We start from the raw sequence: 12,936 nt of genomic DNA on the forward strand, positions 1-12,936 counted from the left end.
ATCTCCCTGACGATGAGTCACGTCGAACATCTTTTCACGTGTCTGCTGGCCATCTGTGTATCGTCTTTGGAGAAATGTCTATTCGAGTCATTAGCCCCCTTTTTTTTTTTTCATCTGGTCTTGGCAACGAAGGCACGGATAGGACACCGAAAGCAGAGTCAACAAAAGCATAAACAAACAAGCGGGACTACATCAAACTAAAGGCTTCTGCACCGCAAAGGGGACCACCAACAGAACGAGAAGGCGGCATGAGAGAAGATGTTTGCAAACCACATGCCTGATGAGAGATTAATATCCAAACTATATAAGGAAATCATACAAAACCAAATATTAAAAACAAAAACAAATACGCAATAACCCAATGGAAAAATGGGCAAAGAACTTAAAAAATATTTCTTCCGGGGCACCCGGCTCAGTCAGTTAACCATCTGACTTTAGTTCAGGTCATGATCTTGAGGTCTGTGAGTTCGAGCCCCGCGTCGGGCTCTGTGCTGACAGCTCAGAGCCCGGAGCCTGCTTCGGATTCTGGGTCTCCCTCTCTCTCTGCCCTTCCCCTCCCCGCCTCAAAAATAAACATTAAAAAAAACATTTCTCCCACTTAATCATGATGTGATACCAGCAAAATTTTAAAACCACACACACGTGGACATTTGCTCTCATACCGTATCGCTACATATTTAAAAGTTATGAGTCAAGGTATCACCTGCTGTACATAATATGTTGTAACCTCCTACCTACACAAATAGACCTTCTTAATGATCTGGAAGGCCAGGTTAGAATTCAGAGCCCCCAGCCTCTGTGCGGTTCTGCCCCAGTCCTTGGCCACACAGGGAGAGCTGGCCTTGGCCATGATCCGTGCCTCCCGTCCCGCACCACAAGGGGGTCTCGAGCACGCGTGGAGCCCCAGCTCCGTCCACGCTCTGTCCCTGCCAACAGCCACACCCTTTGACACACCTTGGGCACATTTCTGGTGGAAGATGGAAGGAACTGTCCGGGGAGAGGCCCCCAGACCCTGAGAAGGGGGTGGGGCCTTCTGGGCATGGAGGTCCTTATGTGACCTATCGTGGGGAGAGACACGGCCAGAGGGCAGGCAGCAAGAATGGGGACCCTCGAAAGCACGGGGCCTGTCTTGTCCGACACCTAAAACCACTTAAAAAAAAAAAAAATATATATATATATATGTATATATATATATAATAAGGCTACTTAAAATATATACATATAACTATTTGAGTTATACAGTAGCAACTGAAAATAGTACTTTATTCTTTCCATTTTATATCTGGGGGGAAAAACAAGTGAGCCTCGTGTGCCGGACAGGATGGCTGTAAGGAATCCTTCCATCCGTGACCGGCTCCCTCGCTGCCTCTCTCCTGGCTTCCTCCCCTTCTCTCCCCTGCCTGCCTTCCTCTCTTCCTTCCCTCCTTTCCTTCCGGACACTCAGACGCCCCTGTGCCAGGCACTGCCTGGGCCCAGGGGTTCAAGGGTAACCGGGCCAGATGCTCCCAGGCAGTCTGCAGGGTAATGAGGAGACCAGCATCGATCCACACAAATACACGTCTAATTACAAACTGGGACAAGTACACTGACAGATAAGCATGTGTTGATTTGCGGGTTGCCTTTGATTTAAGGTTTCCTGCTGAGACAGGGAGGAATGTAAATCTGGTTTTCTCTTAAGGCCAGGGGCCTTACATGTTTTCACAAACCTTCAAAATGGATGCATGTCATACGGCTAACCAGAATCGGGGACGCTTCCTACGAGCAAAGAAGCTCATTAAATCAACTCTGCTACTTTATGGCGGCAGTAAAATGTTACCAAAACTTTCCGAGGCGAACATGCCCGTGGCGTTACAAAGCCAACCGTCCAACTGGGGTGGGGCGGGGGGAGGTTTACTAGAGACCCCCCTGCCAGGTTCTTATGGAAACGCAGAAGGTTGGCTGGACGAGGGGTCTCCAAGCCCTTCGTGTTCCCTCCTGATGTCCCTGCACCTCAAAATGGAAGCGGGGGGATGGGTAACGCCTGGAGTTTCGCCGCTGTTCTTTGAAGTCCCCTACTCTAGATGGTTCCTAGCGGGCGAGTCCTTGAGGTGTGGCGCGGGCAGCGGTCACTTCAAAACAAGTGGAAAGCAGGAGGGGGGTAGGCTGCAGCTCCTTCCTTTTGTGGGACTGTTCACGTCCTCCCCGTGGACTGAGGCTCAGAAGACCCAGACACAGGTCATCTCTAAGTGGCTTTGCCCCGGGGGACAGAATCCTCGAAGGAAGGTCCACTTGTGCCGTGAACACCAGCAGCGTGGATTTCTGATCGCCTGTGGATCTCGGAGCTTTTCACTCACGGTTTTCATGGTTTCCGGTGAGGAATAAATAAGTCCCTGTGAGATTTTCCTTGGGAAAGGAACCACTCTATCCTTACCATACTTAAGGGTCAATTAGACAAATATTCCCCAAGAGGTGAAAGCAGAGTATCTTCCCCTCTCCTCCTCCCTCACCCCAGACTGAACATTCCAGCTTTTCTTTCTTTCTTTTTTTTTTTTTTTAATGTCTGGGCGTCTGGGTGGCTCATGTGGTTAAGCCTCCGACTTCAGCTCAGGTCATGATCTCTAGGTTCTTGAGTTCCAGCCCCGCATCGGGCTCTGTGCTGACAGTTCGGAGCCTGGAGCCTGTTTCCAATTCTGTGTCTCCCTCTCTCTCTCTGCCCCTCCCCCGTTCATGCTCTCTCTCTCTCTCTCTCTCAAAAATAAACATTAAAAAAAATTTTTTTTTAATTTTTATCTCCTGCAGAGGAAATGTTATTTTTAACACTGGTTCTACACACACACACACACACCCCTTCCTGCACTTTCCTTTCTCAGGTCTGGTGCAGGTGTGCCAGGAAAGCACCCGCGGGAACGGGCTCACCCTGGGATGGGGTTCTTGCCCCTGGCTAGAGTGTCTTCTGCTTCTCTTGGTCTCTCGGGGGCACTAGGGACCGGCCTGGGTACCGCGAATGAGCTGACCCCCAAGGAGTGCTGTGTCTGGTTCCCTCCTCTCCATCCTGCCCTGGGATGATTTTCCTCTAAATTGCCTACAAACCACAAGACAAGTACAAGTTTGTGGGTTTTTTTTTTTTCTTTCTGCAGGTGGTGGGGGGGGGGGGGTTGGCAGAATTTGGGGAAACATCACCAGAATCAGAGCTCAGAAAAGAATGAGGACGTGTCTGAGGAAGGGAGACGATCTCGTCTCCAAAGCACCTTTTCTCCTATGAGCCTGAGCAGGGACTGAGTACTAAGGACATGACCGGCTTGGTCAAGGCCAAGGCAGAGTGGGAGAGAAACCCAGCTACCCGTGCCGCTTCGGGAGTGTTCCAGGACTCAACCCATCACCTCCACCGGGACCACCAGCGCCACAGCCACGACTGCCACGATCTCTCCTCCTCCTCCTCCTCCCTGTCCTCCTCCTCCCTCTCCTCCCTCTCTTCCCTCTCCTCTCCCTCCTCCCTCTCCTCCTCCTCTCTTCCCTCTCCTCTCCCTCCTCCTCTCCTCCTCCTCCCTCTCTTCCCTCTCTTCTCTGTCCTCCCTCTCCTCCTCCTCCCTCACTTCCCTCTCCTCTCCCTCCTCCCTCTCCTCTCCCTCCTCCCTCTCCTCCTCCTCCCTCTCTTCCCTCTCCTCTACCTCCTCCCTCACCTCTCCCTCCTCCCTCACCTCTCCCTCCTCCCTCTCCTCCTCCTCCCTCTCCTCCTCCTCCCTCTCTTCCCTCTCTTCTCTGTCCTCCCTCTCCTCCTCCTCCCTCTCTTCCCTCTCCTCTCCCTCCTCCCTCACCTCTCCCTCCTCCTCTTCCCTTCCCTGTTCCTTCTCCTCTCCCTCCTCCCTCTCCTCTCCCTCCTCCCTCACCTCTCCTTCCTCCCTCTCCTCTCCCTCCTCCCTCTCCTCCTCCTCCCTCTCCTCCTCCTCCCTCTTCCCTCTCCTCTCCCTCCTCCCTCTCCTCCCTCTCTTCTTCCTCCTCCCTCTCCTCCTCCTCCCTCTCCTCTCCCTCCTCCCTCTCCTCCTCCTCCCTCTCTTCCCTCACCTCTCCCTCCTCCCTCTCCTCCTCCTCCCTCTCCTCCTCCTCCCTCTCTTCCCTCTCTTCTCTGTCCTCCCTCTCCTCCTCCTCCCTCTCTTCCCTCTCCTCTCCCTCCCCCCTCTCCTCCTCCTTCCTCTCCTCCCTCTCTTCCCTCTCCTCTCCCTCCCCCCTCTCCTCCTCCTTCCTCTCCTCCCTCTCTTCCCTCTCCTCTCCCTCCTCCCTCACCTCTCCTTCCTCCCTCTCCTCTCCCTCCTCCCTCTCCTCCTCCTCCTTCTCCTCCTCCTCCCTCTCTTCTGTCCTTCCTCTCCTCCTCCTCCCTCTTCCCTCTCCTCTCCCTCCTCCCTCTCCTCCTCCCTCTCTTCCCTCTCTTCTTCCTCCTCCCTCTCCCCCTCCCCCTCCGTCTCCCCCTCCCCCTCCGTCTCCCCCTCCTCCTATCCCATTGTCATCTACAGCTATCGTCACAAAGCACTTTTCAAGCCGGTGGGTTTGCCTGCCACACTAATGTGCGCAGCCTCCCGCATAGGCTCCGTTTACTCGTTTCTAGAACGAGGGAGGGAAAGGCCGTTGCTCTAAATGGGCGGACACGGTGCCCAGGACAGTGCCCGGCTGTCCCCACCACAGCGCCTGCTGTTTTCCGCCAGCGCCGCTCTCCGGAACTGCGCCCCGACACCCGCCTCTTAAAAATTGTTTTCTCTGCATCATTTTTCTCCTCCCACGAGGCCCCACCCAGAAGCCACCTCTCCAGCTACGCCTCCCGCGCCGACCTCCTGTCGCCTTCCGGCCGCGAGTCTGCGAGTCGGGGTCTCCCACGCCCTCAGCCCCGCGTCCGTGTTCTTTGTGGCTCTCTCCACCTCCCTGCGCCCCCCGCCCCCCCCCGACCCCCAGCCCCGCTAAGCCGCAGGCTTCCCCGGAGGCTCCCGGCTGCACCCTTCCTGTGTCCTCAGAAACCACTTCCTGTCCGCGTCCGTCGCCACCCGCGGAGAACGTGGATCACGGGGCCACGGCCGTCCGTGCAGCGTGCACGTGGGGACAGCAGAGGAAGCGACTCGAGCGCCGCGCGCGAGCGGGTGGCCCTCGCTCGCACCGAGGCCGCCTCCCGCGGAGCTGGGCCCGCTGAGCGCTGAGCGGACTCGAGACGCACGACCCGGGAAGGGAAGCCGGCCACGCAGCAGCTCAGCCGGCGGGATCCCGGCCCCTGCGCTGTGCACTTCAGACACAAGACATGCACGGCTCCCTCTTCCCTGGGGCGTCCCTGTGTTCCAAGGTCAGCAACTGTCCTTTTTTTGTTTTAACTTTCAGACTTCCAGGCAAGTGCAAACACAAGAATAGTACAAGGAACGCACGTATATTCTTTACCCAGACTCGTCTGTGGGTAACACGTACCCGCTCGGCCTCACCACCGTCTCCCCTCCCGCCCTCCCCCCGGGGTGTTATGTGTATACACGTCACACACGCTTAGTTTCTGACACCTCGAGAGCCCGCGAGCTGGCCGTGGCCCTCCTGCCCTAAACCCGTCATCGTGCACCTGCTGAGAACAGGGTTCCTGTCCCACAGACCCCACCGCGGGGACCCACGCAGATGACACTCTCGTCACATCAGCTGTCCTATTCCAATGTTGTCAGACAGGGTCAGCACCGTTTTAAAAAAAAAATTTTTTTTTTTTTTTTAACGTTTCTTCATTTTTGAGAGACAGAGCACAAGCAGGGAGGGGCAGAGAGAGAGGGAGACACAGAATCCGAAGCAGCTCCAGGCTCGGAGCTGTCAGCCCAGAGCCTGATGCAGGGCTCGAACCCATGGACCGCGAGATCATGACCTGAGCCCAAGTCGGACGCTTACCCGACTGAGCCACCCGGGCGCCCCCTGCACCTTTTAAGTTCAAAAAGAGGAAGGAATCCAAAAGAAGCAAAGCTCAGAGAGACAGAGTCCTACTTATTTTCAAATCCTCAGCTTTTGGAGTCAGTTTTCAAACACACACACACACACACACAGCTGACAGTGCTCTAGGCAGCCCACCTCGGTTTGCCTTAACCTTTCAGGTTTCCGTTACCTTGGTGAAAACCTTCCAAGTCCTGCGTAGGCCCGCGTCCCAGGTGTCCTAGGAAGGGAGCCGGCAGGTAACTAAGGCCTCGGGGCATGACGTGCGCCCGCAGCCCGATTCCTTCTTTTAGCAAGTCGCCCCGGAGCCCGTCCCCTAGGCTGGCCGTTGAAGGTACAAACGCAGAAGCTCATCTCTGCCCCACTCTGGCTTACTCTGCCGCTGTGGGCTCAGACCGGGAGGCAGGATGACCCTGGGGTCTCTTTACGAGACGAGAGCCGGTTACCGAGCCCTGAGCCTCAGTTCCTCGAGCTGTACAACGGGGGTACCGGCGAAGGCTGAGAACGTCTGTCCAGCACTGGCACGGTGCCCGGCGCGCGGAAGAACTCAGTAGGCCCCCACCAGCACCCTGAGGGCGCAAAGACGCGGAAACAGGCAATTCTGACGCGATCCCCTGGATTGCTATGATGGCAGGCGAGGGCCCCCAGGGATCCCCCGAGGTGGAGGCTGTCTTCCAAGTGGGGCCAGAGCGGTCTTCAGACGAGGCACTGGACTAAGAATGGGAGGGTGACTGATCCGCTGACTGGAGGGAGTCCGGGGCTGCAGGAAAGGGAGGGAAGGAGAGGCTCCTGTCCATCTTCCGCGCAGAGGAAACTGCACGTGCAGAGCACGGGCGACCGGGAGACTAAGACTTCACTGCACCGGCCTCGGAGCCCGCGGAGCGCTGGGCCAGGAGGGGGTGAGGCTGGCAGATGGCAGGGAGGCAAGGACGCGAGCGATTTGCAGGTGCGATGGCCGCGAACAACCGCGCACAGACACGGCACCTCCCGCCACTGGCGCGCTGGCAGGGGCAGGCCGGCCGCTGAGGCCAGAACAGGGCAAGCTGAACCCCCACGCCCAGCCCGGCCCACCCCTCCCTCCTCGTAGCCCAAAATACCCAGACGCGTTTCCTGACTGTAAAATGAATGACGCTCGGTGTAGATGATGCCGGGAGTACTGTTTTTCAAGTGTCTCTTCTTCCCTTTTCAGTGAAGAAACGCTCCCTCGGTGAGAGCTTGGTTACCTGGCCTGACAAATTAACTCAAAGGCCGCTTAGCTGGGTGTCAGGTCATGGGACCCCACGCAGCACCCCCTTCCGCCTTCCCTCCTATAACCTGTCAGCACCAGGAGAAGGCCCCCCCACCCCTGCAAAGTCCCAGCTCCCCTGCTCACCAAGGGGCGGGGCGGGGAAGCGTCCTGCTGTGGTGTGCGACTCCCCCAGGGTGGCCCGCTTTGAAAGGGGTGGATTTTGCTGAATGTAAAACCCCAAGCTTTGAAATAAGACCCCATGTCGGGGAGTGGGGGGCGGGGGGGGGGGCGCTCTGAGCCGGAAGCTGCAGCAGAATCACCAGGAGCTTTTTCAGCTTCAGGGCCACCCCCTCACCTCTCCCATGCTGCTTTTGGAGCAGGGGTGGGGGGGCAGGGCCCACAGCTCCCCAGGTGACACTGGTTAAGAACCTCTCCATCAGAGGGTCTTTGTTCCCCTGGAGCTCCCGGGGAAGGCCCCCAGAGGGAGCTGCTTGTGCCAAAGCCCCGAGCGGGGCCCCTCGTTAGAGCTCCACTCACCCCTTGTGCCTTTAAATAGCACAGCCCCCTGGAGCTTTTAAGACACACTTTACCTTCAAAAAGTAAGTGCCGGCTCCCGGTCTTCCAGGGAACAGATCTGCTAAGTGACACGAACCACGGGCTCCTTAACGTGGCCTCAACGTGGCTCCGACGGCAAGGACACGGAAAATGGCGCGGAGCAGACGTCTGACGCCTCCAGAGGACCTGGCCTGTTAACTTTGCCTCTTTAGGAAAAATAACGTCTCCGTTTTTTTCTGGTTTAAAAAATAGTATCTTGGGGCGCCCGGGGGGCTCAGTCGGTGGAGCGCCCGACTCTTGGTCTCGGCCCAGGTCGTGATCTCGGGGTTCGTGGGATCGACGCCTGCACGGGGCTGTGCGCTGAGAGCGTGGAGCCTGCTTGGGATTCTTGCTACCCCTCTCTCTGCCCCTCCCTCTGTCTCAAAATAAATTAAAAAAAAAAAACAAACAACTTAAAAAAATCTTATACAAATGCCAAGGAAGGGGTCGTGCTTCGCTTCACAAAGGGCTTCTAAGAGGACTTACCAGCAGAGGGTAGGAAATCGAATTTCAGATTTCAGAGCTGGAAATCTGATTTCAGCGTAGGACCGTGGGTTTGCCAGAAACCTTGGGAGCGCGCAGATCGTGCAGGGGAGGGCGCAGCTCCCACAGCGGTGGCCTGAGGGTCCCCAAACCCCCCACCTGATGCTCTGCCCGGTGCGTCCCCCCCTTCCCCGCCTCTTGTCCCAGACCTTGAACACGGCCAGGCCTTGCTGGTGCCCCTTCCTCCTGAGGTCTGTGGAAAACGAGGATAGAAACCAACACGTTCTTGGGCAACGCCTGACTGTGTTCTTCCGTGGAGTTAGGAGGGAAGGCTTGCTCCTTTCCCTGCCTTTGTGTGTTTGTTCTGTTTGCTGTGTGTGTGTGTGTGGTGTGTGTGGAGCAGCAAAGGACTTGATCCAGCTTTAAAACACACCCACACCCTCACAGCCCCTCCCCCACAGGGGAACCTGCCGGAAGGACCCTGAATCTTGGCCAAGCACAGGAAGTGCAGGCTTGTCCGCGGGGGGCTGGACCGCCGGGTGGCAGGAGGAGAGAGGGACCGCTCGGCTCTCTTGGTCTCCCTGGGGCTGCTGGTCCCCGGCATTCGCTGCACATCTCTGCCGCTTTCTCTCACAAACCACCTTCCTCTGCTTATGTCTGCCTGGTTCCCCAGCCCAAATACCTAACGGGGGCTCCCAGAGTCTCTGAGTCGCAAAGTTTCTTGTAGCGACCATCTGCTTTGTCCAGCTCGAGTCCCGCCCGTCAGCCGTAGCAAAGTGGCGGGCAGGGCCCGCCTGACCCCCTGCCCCGCGGCCACGCACCCCCCGTGTCGCTTCCCTGCCCGGCTCTGTCCTTCATAAACAGGCACACGTCCCTGCCCCCCTCCGTCCTCCCGGCCCAAGTGGCAGGCATCGCCGGACGAATCTCCTGTTTTCGCCTGCCCGGCATCATCGACGGCTCCTCTTTCCAGCTTCAGAATCCCCTTCGCCTTCTGGAAGCCCCCCTCGCCCCACACCGTCCGCACGGCTCAGCTCAGGCTGCGGCACTCCACTCCGCCCCCCTGGCTGGACACTGGGTCCCTGTGGCTCGGGTTCAGGGGGTGAGCATGTGACCCACACGGGGCCAAGGAGAGGCTCAGCCAGGACTTGCGGTGGGCCTGTCAGGAAAGGGGTTTTCTCTTTCCGCTGGAGCCGCCCGTGGCCGTCGTGGTTGCCCCAAAATGAAGGCAGCACAGACGAAAAGCAGAGCTGAGAAACAGGATGGGCGAGGACGGACGCCGCGGTTTGAGCAGCTCAATCCGAACACATGTGAAGCAAGTGGACCCCGAGAGTCTTTCTTCTGCTAAGCCAGTTTCTTGGCTTAAGCCAGTTTGTCCCTTCTGCAGCCAGAGGGATGGAACCTACAACCCAGTGGCAAGAAACTACTTTCATCGTTCTTGGTCGGTTTCGGCCCCGTCAGCCAACACTCACAGGATGCAAGGGCTGGAAAGCCAGGAGAGCGCGTGAGGCCCAGGGCTTGGTGGCTGGCAGGAGCTCCAGGCCTCGGGGACCGAGCCCGAGCTTCGCAGCCCAGAGCAAGCGTGCAAGTGGGGATCCACGTACCACGCGTCCAAACGTTCACAAGGTCCCAATCGAGCTCACAAACTGTTAAAGACGGCGTATCCCGTGCTTCCATGCTTCGCTGTGACATACGCGATCTTCGCGATCTTTGTTTTCGACCTAGAAGGCCAGGTCCGAGGGCAGGATCCCCCGCAGCTTGGAATTCTCCCTGAGGGTGCGGGAGGGCCAGCCGCCAGCGCGGACCCACCTCCCTTCCCTTCCTGTCCGGCTCCATCCCGCCCGGAGAGACGCCTCACACAAGCGGTGAGCATCTCGGCCCCCCCCCCCCCCCCCCCGCGTCCGAGCTCCGCTGCCCCCCCCCCCCCCATTCCGATGCTGTCCCTTCTTCACCACTCAGGCTCTGCCCTCAGGAGGACGGACTCAGGAGAAGAGCCTGGGCAAGTCCTCACGACAGGCCTCGGGCACTCGGACAGAGACTTCCTGCATCACGGGCACCCAGAACGTGGCCTAAAATGCAGGAGAGGGCGCGCAGGGCCCAGGCGTTGTGTTCCTTGGTCCTAGAGACCCTCTCCCTTCGAGGGGGACCGCGGCTGTGGGAGGGCTAGCGCAGGGCCAGGCCGATGGGCAGGTCCCGAACGAAGTTAACACACAGGCGACTAGAACTAAGTTTGCAGGGCCAACCCGTGCACTGGCTTCCACGGAGTGTCGGTATTTTGGTCTGACTAGAGTGTCTATAGCACTGGATAGAGTGCTGTAGGCCCGGTGGCTGTTTGCTGAGGCACGGGGCCACCGGGCTGCGGGGACTCAGCATGTCCGGGAAAGGTGGGTGTCTCACCGCCAGCGGGGATTCGGCCATCCCAGCAGCTGGAGACGCATTTGCACTGAAGTTCCTATTCACAGGACCGCCCCCGGCCGGGCACAGCGTGCCCCCACGAGACCCTCCCGAAGTTCTTCCTAGTTTCTGGAAGCACTACGGTGAACAACGGTCTCCACTTGGGGCTCTGCTCTGAGAATACGGGCGTCTGCCGCTCGTTCGACTCGTGCTTCAGGATTGCAGAAGTACGTTCCTGGTGGGAACGAGAGTCTGGAAGGAAACTGGACGTAACGTGAAGGCCCCGGGGACCCAACAAACGGAAAGAGCACTTGGAAACACGTCGACAGGGAGACGGGCCGGTGTGGGGACGGGGCGACTCTCTGCAAAGCGGAACGCCCGGCTGCCCAGGCTGCTACAGACGACCAGGGCATCTTCCCTGTTGCACATGTGTGTGTGGTGGGGCGGGGGGAGGCACCGAGAGTGTCCAGCCAGTCGCCACCGCCCTCCCCCGGCAGGACCAGCAGGTCTCAGGACCTCGACCACCCACCCCAGGCCCATAAACCTCCCTTCCGGAATCTCCAGTGGGAAGGGCCGGGGTGAGGAAACGGTCGGAAGGCTGAGATCACTCAAGGGCTGGCACTGCCCCTACATCCCAGCTCTGCGACATCCTGTAATCTGACCCCTCAGGCACGCTCCCTGGGGGGACGCTGGGGGCGTGACCCCAAGGTTCTCCCCACTCAGCAACTTCTCTTCTTAATAGCACCCTTAATAATTTGGGAAGTCGACAAGGGCCAAATTAACACCAGAGACGACCTACACAAAGCTGACCCGAAGGAAATAAGCATGAGCCCCTCTTCTTCAGAGTTTTGAGGGCCCCGGGCAGCCTTCTTGCCCTGAAACGTGCAATCAGAATCAAGAGAGACTTAAACCGGACTCATGTTTGAGGACTCCAGTATGTTTTGTTTTGTTTTTTTTTTAATTTTTTTTTTTTCAACGTTTATTTATTTTTGGGACAGAGAGAGACAGAGCACGAACGGGGGAGGGGCAGAGAGAGAGGGAGACACAGAATCGGAAACAGGCTCCAGGCTCTGAGCCATCAGCCCAGAGCCTGACGCGGGGCTCGAACTCACAGACCGCGAGATCGTGACCTGGCTGAAGTCGGACGCTTAACCGACTGCGCCACCCAGGCGCCCCTCCAGTATGTTTTTTGATACAAGAAAAGAACATCTACATTCAACGTTTTGCATCAATCAACGACAGTGCGACTGGATCACGGTAACTCCCAGACAACGACAGGATTTATTTACAAAAGTGTCACAATACGTGGGAAGCAACATAGTCTGGTCATGACACACAGGCACGAAAACATTAAGCTTTTTTTCCTCCAATCCCACTGGTGTTTCTCCGTGTCCGTATTTATAACCTCGTTGAGAGACAACCCCAAGTCTAAATTTGAGGCACTTCCTGAACGGGAGGCCACCGCTCGCGGCCCTCTACCCCTGCGGGCGTCTGGGCTGGTCCTAGATCTGTACCGGTCCTGGATGCGGGCAGGTGCTGTACCTCTCACGCAGGACACCGGCTTCTGGGGCCCCGCGTGGTCTCTCCAGACTAGGGCTGCTGTCCACCCGCTGGGCCTGCCCACCTTGGTCTGCAGGTGCCCGGAGGGCCCCGTAAGAGAACTCTCCTCTGCCCCCCACTGCAGAATTCGGCAATTGCTCTGGACATTCTGCTCCTGCCCGGTTGTTCTAACCCTTCTGCCCGCTCCATGGGACACACTCTTTCCTCCAAAACCTCAGAGCAGTAAGCACTGGCCAGGCGATGGAGACACAGAGAGGAGCTGAGCGGCTCTCCGGGAGCTCCCGGCCGAGCCAGGGAGACACGCGTGTGACGGCTAGATCGCACCACAGTTAGATGAGAGCAGAACCTCTCAGCTTCTTTTTTCCTTACTTTCACTGTTCATCTCCCCGTCAGACTCAAAGCTCCACGAAGATGGACGGTCTTGGTTTCGTTCTGTCTCCTCCCCTCCTAGCACATAGTAGGTGTTCGATGCGTACTCATCCAACAAATACTTCGCACACTTGTCATTCTTTGTGCTTACGTCACAAGTATTTCTCAGTCTAATTACATCCTCTTTGGTTTATTTCAATTTTTCTTTAATGTTTATTTACCTTTGAGAGAGAAACAGAGAGAGACAGAGCATAAGCAGGGGAGGGGCAGAGATAGAGGGAGACACAGATTCTGAGGCAGGCTCCGGGCTCTGAGCTGTCAGCACACAGGGGCTCGAACTCACGAACCATGAGATCATGACCTGAGCCAAAGTCAGACGCTTAACCGACTGAGCCACCCAG

The sequence above is a fragment of the Leopardus geoffroyi genome, chromosome B3 (assembly GCF_018350155.1).
Source record: "Leopardus geoffroyi isolate Oge1 chromosome B3, O.geoffroyi_Oge1_pat1.0, whole genome shotgun sequence".
NCBI lineage: Eukaryota > Metazoa > Chordata > Mammalia > Carnivora > Felidae > Leopardus > Leopardus geoffroyi.